This window comes from Gorilla gorilla, chromosome 1 (genome assembly GCF_029281585.2).
Source record: "Gorilla gorilla gorilla isolate KB3781 chromosome 1, NHGRI_mGorGor1-v2.1_pri, whole genome shotgun sequence".
NCBI lineage: Eukaryota > Metazoa > Chordata > Mammalia > Primates > Hominidae > Gorilla > Gorilla gorilla.
In genome coordinates, this window is record NC_073224.2 from 117162409 (window position 1) to 117173003 (window position 10595).

At 40.4% G+C, this 10595-nt stretch overlaps 1 pseudogene; it reads right to left on the minus strand.

Moving 5' to 3' along the window:
* Positions 1–2108: 2108 nt before the first annotated feature.
* LOC115932181 (uncharacterized) lies at positions 2109–2207 on the minus strand (annotated as a pseudogene).
* Between the last annotated feature and the right edge of the window lie 8388 nt (positions 2208–10595).

Sequence of the window (10595 nt, forward strand, 5' to 3'; positions counted from 1 at the left end):
GTGCTTCCCAACCTAGCAATAACTTACTGGCATGAATCCACTTCAAGTATCAGTTATGCCCATGATGCATGTAGAGTGGGAAAGCAAGATATGAAAGGTTATATATGTGGTATGCGTATGTCTATAAATACCTACAAATATATGTGCATACACATAGAAAAAGAACTGAAAGATACTCAGCATACTTTCAACACTGATTATTCCTAGAGAGTAGGAAAGCAAGATGAAGGTATGAATTTTACCATTTACTTTAAATCCTCCTATATTTTTGTTGTTTTTTAAAAATAAATGATTTTACTATTTACAAATAAAAATTCAAAAAAATAAACACTAAAGTCCTATACAAATGTTTAATAATATTTGTAATAAGTAGCACCAGTTTCTTCAAGAAGCCCTACCAGAAGCAAATCTGCATCTTCATACTGCATTAGAGCCTTGGCTGAAGTACTAATAATAACCGAACATTCTATGGAGGATTGGGCCCTGGACTGGGAGAACCTAATCACATAATCAGAAACTCTTATTGAGTAATTTTGGGCAACTTGAGTTTTCCCAAACTTTACTTGAGTTTGGTTTTCTCGACTAGAAAACAATGCTTTTGAACTAAATCCTCTATCAGGAACTTTCTACTCTGAAGTCCTGTGATTCTTAACAACAGTACATGCAAAAGACACAGGAAAGTGAGTATGTCATATGGCATCCAGGATACTTTCCCCCAAAGCAAAGTGAAAACTGATGTGAAACTCTTTCTTCCTTCCTTATTTTCCTCTCTCTCTCTCTCTCCACCTCTGTTGTCTAAATGCTCTATATTTGAAGCATTCATCACTTTATAGGCCTTGATGGGATACAGAGGACAACCTTTTACTTTAGAAGCTGAAAATGTCAGATACTTATTTTCCAGCTTCCCTTACAGGTATGCATAGGCATAAGGATCTGCATTGCTTTTTGACTCAGGAGCTAGTGACCTCAAATAGCAAAGACTGCTGAATCTGTTCTGCAGCAGGGAGTGGCATTAGTTGTAATAACAACATTCATTTTTCAGATGCTACAGCGGTGGTGGTTCTGGTGGTTCTAGCAGCAGGGACCAGCATCCAGGCTTGGGGCATTCACCGAGCAGTGGTTTCCATGCAGCGGGGGCATTGGTGACTTCATGATATTGTTCTGCAGTACAATTTTAGGTGTTGCTTCTGGCTATGTAGCCTCTAAACCTGGGTTTCTAGTTCTCCTGGAGAGCTTGTGAACTACCTAATATTTTTTAATAAATTCATTTACTGCTTAGATTAACTACAAATTGTTTCTGTTGCTTGCAACCGAAAACATTTACTAACATACCTATTATTTTTTTAAAAATCATGCACTTGGAGATTATATATATATACACACACGTATGTTTTTAAGGGAAAAAAACTCCCCTTCCCTTTGTTGATCCCTTATTTTCCCAGTTTCTTCTCTGGAGGTAGTAATAATGATTTGTTTCTTATGTATTCCTCCAGAGATATCTTGTGTGTACACAAGCACATCTATGTATTTAAGAAAAGTTACTTAAAAATCACTCAAATAGGATCACTCCATATACACTGTTCCATAATTTGCTTGTAACCTTAAGACTACATGTTAGAGATAATTCCATAAATATAAAGCTGCCTCATTCTTTTTCTTATTTTTATTTTTAGAGACAGGGTCTTGCTCTGTCTCCCACGCTAGAGTGCTGTGGTGTGATTATAGCTCACTGCAACCTCTAACTCCTGAGCTCAGGGGATCCTCCTGCTTCAGCCTCCCAAGTAGTTGGGACAACAGGTACGTGCCACCACTCCTCGCTAATTTTTTATTTTTTGTAGAGTCACACCTTGCCATGTTGCCCGGACTGGTCTCGAACTCCTGGCCTCAACTGATCTTCCCATCGTGGTCTCTCAAAGTGCTGGGATTACAAGTGTGAGTGACTGTGCCTGGCCTGCCTCATTCTTTTTATTGGCTGCTTAATATCCCTCTGAATGAATATACTATAATTTATGTAGCCAATATTCCTCCTGTAAGCAGTTGGGTTGCTTACAGTTTTTGTGACTACAAATAATGCTGCAGTGAATTTCGTTGTAAATATGTATTTTTTAAAAAATATGGAATGCTTCATGCATGTCATCCTTGTGCAGGGGCCATGACAATCTTCTCTGTATCCTTCCAATTTTAGAATATGTGCAGCTGAAGTGAGCAAGTAAATATGTCTTAATGCCCAGTGCAAGCAGATACATGTCTGATAGGGAAGTTGCAGCGTCAAAAGGTAAATGTAACTTTAACATTTTGATAGATAGCACCAAAATGCACTGCAAATTTAGTAACAATTTTTAATCCTACTAAAAATAGTTTAGACTCTCCCCCGACCAAATCTTTACGTCACCAGTGTATATTATCAGATTTTATAATTTTGCTGTTCTAATAGGTGAAAACTGATTTTCTCATTGTTTTGATTTTCATTCTTTAATTTATGAGTGAGGTTGAACATTTTTCATGTATTTAAAAGCCATTTGTAAGTATTCACCTGTGTAGTATATTCATGTGCTTTGCCTGTTGTTTTCTATTGGATTTTTATCTGTGTTTAATTGCTTTGTAAAAACTTCATCTTTTTTTTTTTTTCGAAATAGGTTCTTGCTTTGTCACCCAGACTGGAGTTGCAGTCTGGCACCCTCCTGACTTGGCCTTTTTTTTTTTTTTTTTGAGACAAAGTCTCACTCTGTTGCCTGGGCTGGAGTGCAGTGGCGCGATCTCAGCTCACTTCAACCTCCGCCTCCCAGGTTCGAGTGATTCTCCTGCCTCAGTCTCCCAAGTAGCTGGGATTACAGGCATGTGCTACCACTCCCGGCTAATTGTTTTGTATCTTTCGCAGAGATGGGGTTTCACCATGTTGGCCAGACTGGTCTTGAACTCCTGACCTCAAGTGATCTGCCTGCCTCGGCCCCCCAAAGTGCTGGGATTACAGGTGTGAGCCACAGCACCCAGCCCTGCCTCAGCCTTTTAAAGTGCTAGGATGACAAGTGTGAGCCACTACACCTGGTCAAAATTCCATATTTTAAAGTAAATTTGCCTTTTGTCATACTTGTTGCAAAATTTTTTCCCAATTTGTTTTTGGTTTTCTGATCTTTTTAAATTTGATTTGATTTTTGGTTTTTGCTTTGCATAAATCTTTAATTTTCACAAAGCCAAATTTGTCTATATTTTTGCTTATGGCTCTGGATTTGTTTGGAATGGCTTTTGGCTGGGTAGCTTCTCATGGTTTCAACATTGAAGCTGCTAATTTAGAAAAACAATACTTGAGACTTCTGGTTAAAGACAGCAGATTAAACACATGCTCCATTCCCTCCTAGAACTCAACCAAAATTTAATGTTTTGATTAAGTGATACATTCACATGGTTTTAAAACCAGAAAAATACAAAGAGGCACAGCCTGAAACATTTCCCTCATCTATGTCTCTCATCAGCTCAGTTTCCACTTTCTCCCTGTCCAGAAATAAGGACTGTTATGCTTTCTTATGCGTGTTTCCAGAGTTTCTTTATGCATATGTAAGCAAGTAAGAATTTTGGTGAGTTTTTTTTAAGGAGAAACCTACAAGGACAAAAGAATATAAAAAGGACAAGAGTAAGAAAGAAAATTTTAAAAGCTGGAACATAAGGCCGGGCACAATGGCTCATGCCTATAATCCCAGCACTTTGGGAGGCTGAGGCAGGTGGATCACTTGAGGTCAGGAGTTCAAGACCAGCCTGGCCAACATGGTAAAAACCCATCTCTACTAAAAATACAAAAATTAGCCGGGCATGGTGGCAGGTGCCTGTAGTCTCAGCTACTTGGGAGGCTGAGGCAGGAGAATCACTTGAACCGGGAAGGTCGGGGGTGGGGGTTGCAGTTAGCCGAGATTGCACCACTGTACTCCAGCCTGGGTGACAGAGTGAGACTGCGTCTCAAAAAATAAATAAATAAACAAATAAAAGCTAGAACATAGATGAATGAGTGGTAACTGAATCAAGAGACCTGAGAAAGCTGAATCCTAAGCCTGCAGATGAGAAAGGTAAAGCAACTCACTTTACATTTCAGAATCCCCCAAATGCTCAGCAATTGGTGGCACCAGGTACTTTTGGAAATTAGGGTGAAGTTGTGGCTAAAAACAGTAAGTTGCATTGAAAATCAGTTCAGGAAACAATGAAAGCTCCAGGCCCCATCTTCCTCTTTCTGTTAGACGGATTGCCCCTTCCCCACGATGTCCAAGAATGGAGGTTTTTCTGGTGGGAGAGTAAGACAGAGAAGGGACAAGGCACTATTGTGTGAAAGGACAACATGCTGGGAAAAAACAGGAGATTATAAACCCATTGCCTTCTGCCATCTTCTCTTACTTAGGAAACCCTGACAGCCAGCCTGAATATTAGGAAAGCCTTCTCTGAAACCCTGACACACTGGAGAGAAATGCTCCAAAGATAACTCAGAAATGACAGCATCTCTGAAAGAAAAAGAAAACAAGAAGTATTAATAATATCTCCAGAGAAATAAGAGAACTAGTGCATATATGAAATAAGAACAGAATGCTATGTTTTAAAAGGAACATTCAGAGAACAAAAAAACTTAGAAATTTAAATATGATAGCAAAAATATAAAAAAGCTTAGTAGATTTGGAAAGTAGAAAGGAAAGCAGAAAGATAACAGATGGAAAATAAAAAATATAAGAGCAAAATTAGTTTATTTGGGAGATGACCCCAGGAAACATCTGTACGGGAGTAAAGTAACGAGAAAAGGATCGTACGGAAGTTAACATATCTTGCAAGTTACTGTGAACCAGTGGAACTTGACTCCATCGGGGAACTCTGGGAGACCTGTGTAGAAAGCATGCTTCAGGGTTAAACCCCCTCATGGTTGAGCAAGCTGGGATATTTATCTACTAACTCTCATCAGTCATTGGTTAAGGGTCTCTCTCAGGGAAAAGGGGGTTAATTCCCCAACACTTCCTGAGCAAACTTTCAGTAGCTAGAAAAAGCCCTCAGGCAAACAGACATATGTGCTGGCAATTTTGAAGGCCTGGATGTTAAGTGCCAAGAGAATTTGGGCAGGGCACTGGTGGCAAATGTTATATCTTCCCTGCACTCTCTCTTAGGAAACTACTGAAGAATGTACTCCACCAAAACAGTGTTGTGAGTCAAGAAAGAGGAAGAGGCGGAATTCAGGAACCAGAGCACTCAACACAGAGGTGAAGAGAGTCCCCAGGATGTGGGTGAAGGGAAGTCCCAAGATGACAGATGCACAGCAGGCCTAGAGGTCAGTTAGCCCAGAGAGGAGCAGATCAGTAGGCTCTGGAAGAGCTCTCTTCCAGATGAAACTGATGGAATACCAAGTTTGTTTGGACATATTGAGAGGAGACTTAAACAACTACAGAGGAGTATGGATTAAATTAGTGGCATATGCATAGAAAAACTAGGCAAATGAAAAATGAGACAATTATTAACTCCAGAGAAAGCAAAATAGTTTTGAAGAAAGTGATCATAATTTATTATGCCACACAGGCGTGAATAGTATTTATTTGATCATAGTAATATAAACACTGAGTGTCAGTTTAATAATGACATAGAAATATAAGCCCATGTAGTATAGGAAGAGGCGAAAACTGAATCCCCATCTTCCACAGTGGAAAGTCAATAGAGAAAACTAAGAAGTCGCTATTTAGAGATACAATGATTTCCCTCCTCCCCCTAAAAAAAGATTTAGTGAAAGCATTGAAAGTGATTTCCTCTGAGGAGTGGGAAATGAAGGGGTGGAGTGGGGGAATGCTGTTTCTTGTAATTAGTAATTTAGAAATATTCGATTCTTTAAACTATGTGCATATTTAACTTTGATGTTTAAAAAAACTAAATAAAACTCAGTAATTTTTTTCCTTTGCTGTGTGAAAAAGGGAGGAGGTGAGATGGAAAATGTGCCTCATTCCTAGCTGATAAGAAAACTGGGCAGGCAAAATGAAACTTGCTTGTTCCATGAGTCCATCAACCCAGCAGGGTCAATGTCTTTTCCATCTTCTTCAGTCAGAAGAAAAGCTATGAGCAACTGGGAAATTAAAACTGAAATTCCTTTGAAAGAGCCATTGATACCAAACTGACCTGAAATCTGGGGCTACCCTAAGAGGGCTTTGGCCTAAATAAATGGTCCAGGGTAAGTACAAAGAAAGGATTCTATCAAATGCAAAAATGAGACCAGGATTATATTAAGGGAGCTAGTAACAGCACTTGAGTGCAAGTAGAATACATTCTTAATTATGTCTAATATGAATTTCTTTAAATTCTTTAAAAGCCAGTTGTTTTAAAATACAGAAATTAAAAATATTACTATATTGATTTATAGTTTTAATTTTAAAAACCACGGGAGTACTTTGTACAGTCTTTTAATTAACCATATCTATGACTGAAATTGCACATCGTTTAGGTCTCTGGCCCGATCATGATACCAGAGTCTGTTACTTTCTGATTGCAGGCAAAATAACTACAGGAATGAGGCCTCCTGAAGGCAGAATCAGTTCTCCTTTCTCTTCCTGCCTTCAATCTTTACCTACTAGATCCTTCTCCTCAGCCTAGAAAAATGCCCAAAAAGTTCCAATCTAAAATAAAAATAAAGAAGAAATTCTCACTTAAGCTATCACCCAAACTTTCTCTTTTCCTTCATCATAATACTTCTTTTTTTTTTTTTTTTTTTTTTTTTTTTTTTTTTTTTTTGAGACGGAGTCTCGCTCTGTCGCCCAGGCTGGAGTGCAGTGGCGCGATCTCGGCTCACTGCAAGCTCCGCCTCCCGGGTTCACACTATTCTCCTGCCTCAGCCTCCCGAGTAGCTGGGACTACAGGCGCCCGCCACTGCGCCCGGCTAATTTTTTTGTATTTTTAGTAGAGATGGGGTTTCACCGTGGTCTCGATCTCCTGACCTCGTGATCATCATAATACTTCTAAAAAAAAATGCTAACTTCCTTTTCTTCCTTTACTTCCTCACCACATACTACTTCTTAACTCCTTGTAATCTAGCTTTCACTTTGACCGTTGCACTGAACCTGCTGTCTCAGAGGTCTCAAAGGACTTCTTACTTGCTAAATTTCGGTCCTGCTTAGCCCTCATCCTCCTCAACCTCTCTGTTTTTGACTTTCAAAATGTCTCACTGTGTCTCTCTCTGTTGCTCTGTCTCTCTCTCTTCTCTCTGTCTCTCTCACCCACCCACCCTCTAGCCCCCTTATTCTGTGTTATTCCTCTCTTTTGGTTTTGGTTTTCTCTCCTCCCTTATTATTCTTCCTTGGAGTCTTCTGTCCCCCTCATTCTCTTAAGAATAGGCATCCAATGAGATCCCATGACTCCCTGCAATATCTGGGATCTGCCTATGTCTCCAAACTCATATGCACCCTGTTCCCGCTTGTTCATTTCACTCCAGTCACACTGATGTTTCAGTTCCTCTAATGGGCCAATGAGCTCTTTATTACCTTAGGACCTGCTCTCTCTACCTGGGACACTCTTCCCCATGTTCCCCCACACCCAAAGCGCTTCATCTGGCTATTTCCAAATCAACTTTCAGGTCTCAGCTTCATATTACTTCCTCAGAGTGGCTCTCCCTAGGTGCATCCCCTCCCCACCCCTCCAAATTAAATCTGTTTCCCCATTTTTTCTATTTTAGAAATAGTTTTTTTATCAAATTATTATATGGTTTAAAATGAAAGACTACTTGTGTGTTTATTTGCTTAAATCTCTACCTTTCTCTCCAGAGTGTAATTTCCATGAGGACAGGAACCATGTCAGTTTTGTTTAACACTGTATCCTTAGCATTCAACACAGACCTTGAAGCAGCAGACAATAAATATTGGTTGAATAAATGAGTGAACAAAGTGCCAGGCACTACAGTAAGTACTTCTTCCTGCCAGGCGCTATGGCAAGTACTTTACATATATCACCTCGTTTTTATTCTTACCACAACCCTATGCATAGGTACTACTATCAGATGAGGAAATGGAAGCTTACAGAGACTGACCAATATGCCCAAAATCTCACAGAAAAATGAATGTAGCTATCACGACGTGAAAAGATGTAGAGGAACCTTAACTGCATATGATTAAGTTAAAGCAGCTAATCTAAAAAGCCTTCATACTGTATGATTCCAACTCTGTGACATTCTGGAAACAGCAGAACTATAGAGACAATAGAAAGGTCAATAGTTGCTGGGGGTTGTCCTCGGGAGGGATGAAGAGGCAGAGCACAGAGGATATTTAAGGAACGAAAATACTCTGTATGATGTATAATAGTGGATACGTGTCATACATTTGTCCAAACCCATAGAATGCACGATGCCAAGAGTGAATCCTAATTTACACTACGGACTTGGATGGTGATGATGGGTTGATGTAGGTTCATCAGCTGTAAAAAATGTACCACTCTGTGTGGGGATGTTGATAATGGAGAGGGCCTTTGCATGTGAGGGGACAGGGAGTATATGAGAAATTTCTATTCTTTCTGCTCAATTTTGCTGTGAATCTAAAACTGCTCCAAAAAATAAAATATTTTAAAAATGAGTGTCAGAGGTAGGATTTGAAAACATTTGTTTGACTCTATGTAGGGCTTAATTATAATATTATACTGCTTCCCAGTTGACAAATCTAATACTTTCACCGTCCAAAACTTCCCTCACCCTTACCTCCTGTTGTCTGTTTCTATGGTTTCTCTTGTGTCCTTCTTCCAGGATCCATTCCAAGCCAGACAATGGTATGTGGGTGAGAAACTGTGGTCATGGAGGAGACTGGACAGACCGGAAAGCTTTTCTTTTCTAACACATGTTTCTGAGGAGCCCTCAGGAAGCCTGTGAACCAGGAAAACCACGGTGATGGTCAATGGTCTGACAGCTCCCCTGCCCCTTTCTCCATGCTCTTCTCCTGCCGTGCCTTCCCCAAGGCTGTGGGTTGCTCCCCACTGTGCTGCTCCCCTTGGGCCTTCTCTCCCTGCCCACATATGCATGTGCCAGTCCTTTCCCCTGACAAAAATGTCAACATAGAATGGTAAGTAGAAAAAAAATAAGATGCAATATTGTACAAATAGTTGTTATGGGTTGAATTGTGTCCTCCCAAAATTGATATGTTGGAGTCCTAACCCCCGTTACCTCGGAAGGTGACCTTATTTGGAAATAAGGTTGTTGTAGGTATAATCAATCAAGTTAAGATGAGGTCATAATGAAGTAGGAGGGACCCTTAATTCAAAATGACTATTATCCTTATTAAAAGAATGCCATGTGGAGAGACAGACATGCACCAAGGATACTGCCATGTGGAGAGGAAGGCAGAGATTGGGGTGATGCAGCAGAAGCTGAGAAACACCAAAGACTTCCAGAAAAACAGCAGAAGACAGGAGAGAGGCCTGGGACATATTCTTTCTCACAGTCCTCACTAAGAACCAATTTGCCAACACCTTGATCTCAGACTTCTAGCCTCCAGAACTGTGAGACAGCAAATTGCTGTTATTTAAGCCACTCAGTTGTGGTACCTTGTTATGGAAGTACTAGCAAGCTCATAGAAATAACAGAATCCTGATCTTGTAAAGCAAAATAAACTCATGTATTACGGGTTATCATCTTACATACGCACATACACATATACATAGATGAACACATAGAAACAATGAAAGGCAATATATTTTAAAAGTTATCAATACTTCTTTGGGGATAATGGATGCTGAGTAATTTTGCTTTGTACTTTTCTCTGCACCTTTGGGTATTTTCTCAGTTATCTTACCTCTCTACAATATTATGCATTATTACATAGACCTGTGGTCCCCAACCTTTTTGGTACCAGGGACCTGTTTTGTGGAAGACTATTTTTTCCACAGGTGGGGCAGCAGTGGGGATGGTTTCAGGATGAAACTGTTCCACTGCAGATCATCAGGCATTAGATGCTCATAAGGAGCATGCATCCTAGATCCCTTCCATGCACACTTCACAATAGGGTTTGTGCTCCTATGAGAATCTAATGCTTCCACAGATCTGACCAGGAGGTGGAGTTCAGGGGGTATGCGGCCTGGTTCTTAACAGGCCATGGACTAGTACCTGTCCATGCTCCGGGGGTTGGGGATCTCCGACACAGACAGATCCCCAGACCTCAGTTTCCTCATCTGTAATTTGAGAATAGTTATACCAATCTTCCAGCATTGTTGTGAGGAATAAAGTGCCTGACACAAATAATAGGTCAGTGGGTCTTCCTGGAATAGGGATAGCAGCTCCAAAGAAGTAAACCTGGACAGACCTCTGTACCTCTATTCATCATCAGGCTTCAGTGTTGCTGCTAAGCAGGCATGCGGCTGCTGCTCAGCACTGGCCTCCCTGTGTGGTAAGGGTGGATGTGCAGAGATGAGATGGCACAGGGGAGCTAGCTGGATGTCTTGGGTTTGGGAAGGTCAGCAAAGAAAGGTAAGAGAGGGTGAAAGTTTGATTGAAGAATGTTGGCTATGTAAGGACAACTTAACCCATTGGGGTAACATTTCTTAGTTTGGGGTGGGGTCCAATGGGGCAACTGAAAAGGAAAAAGGGACCAAGAGAGTAGAAAGCATAGCCAAGAAGCCCAACA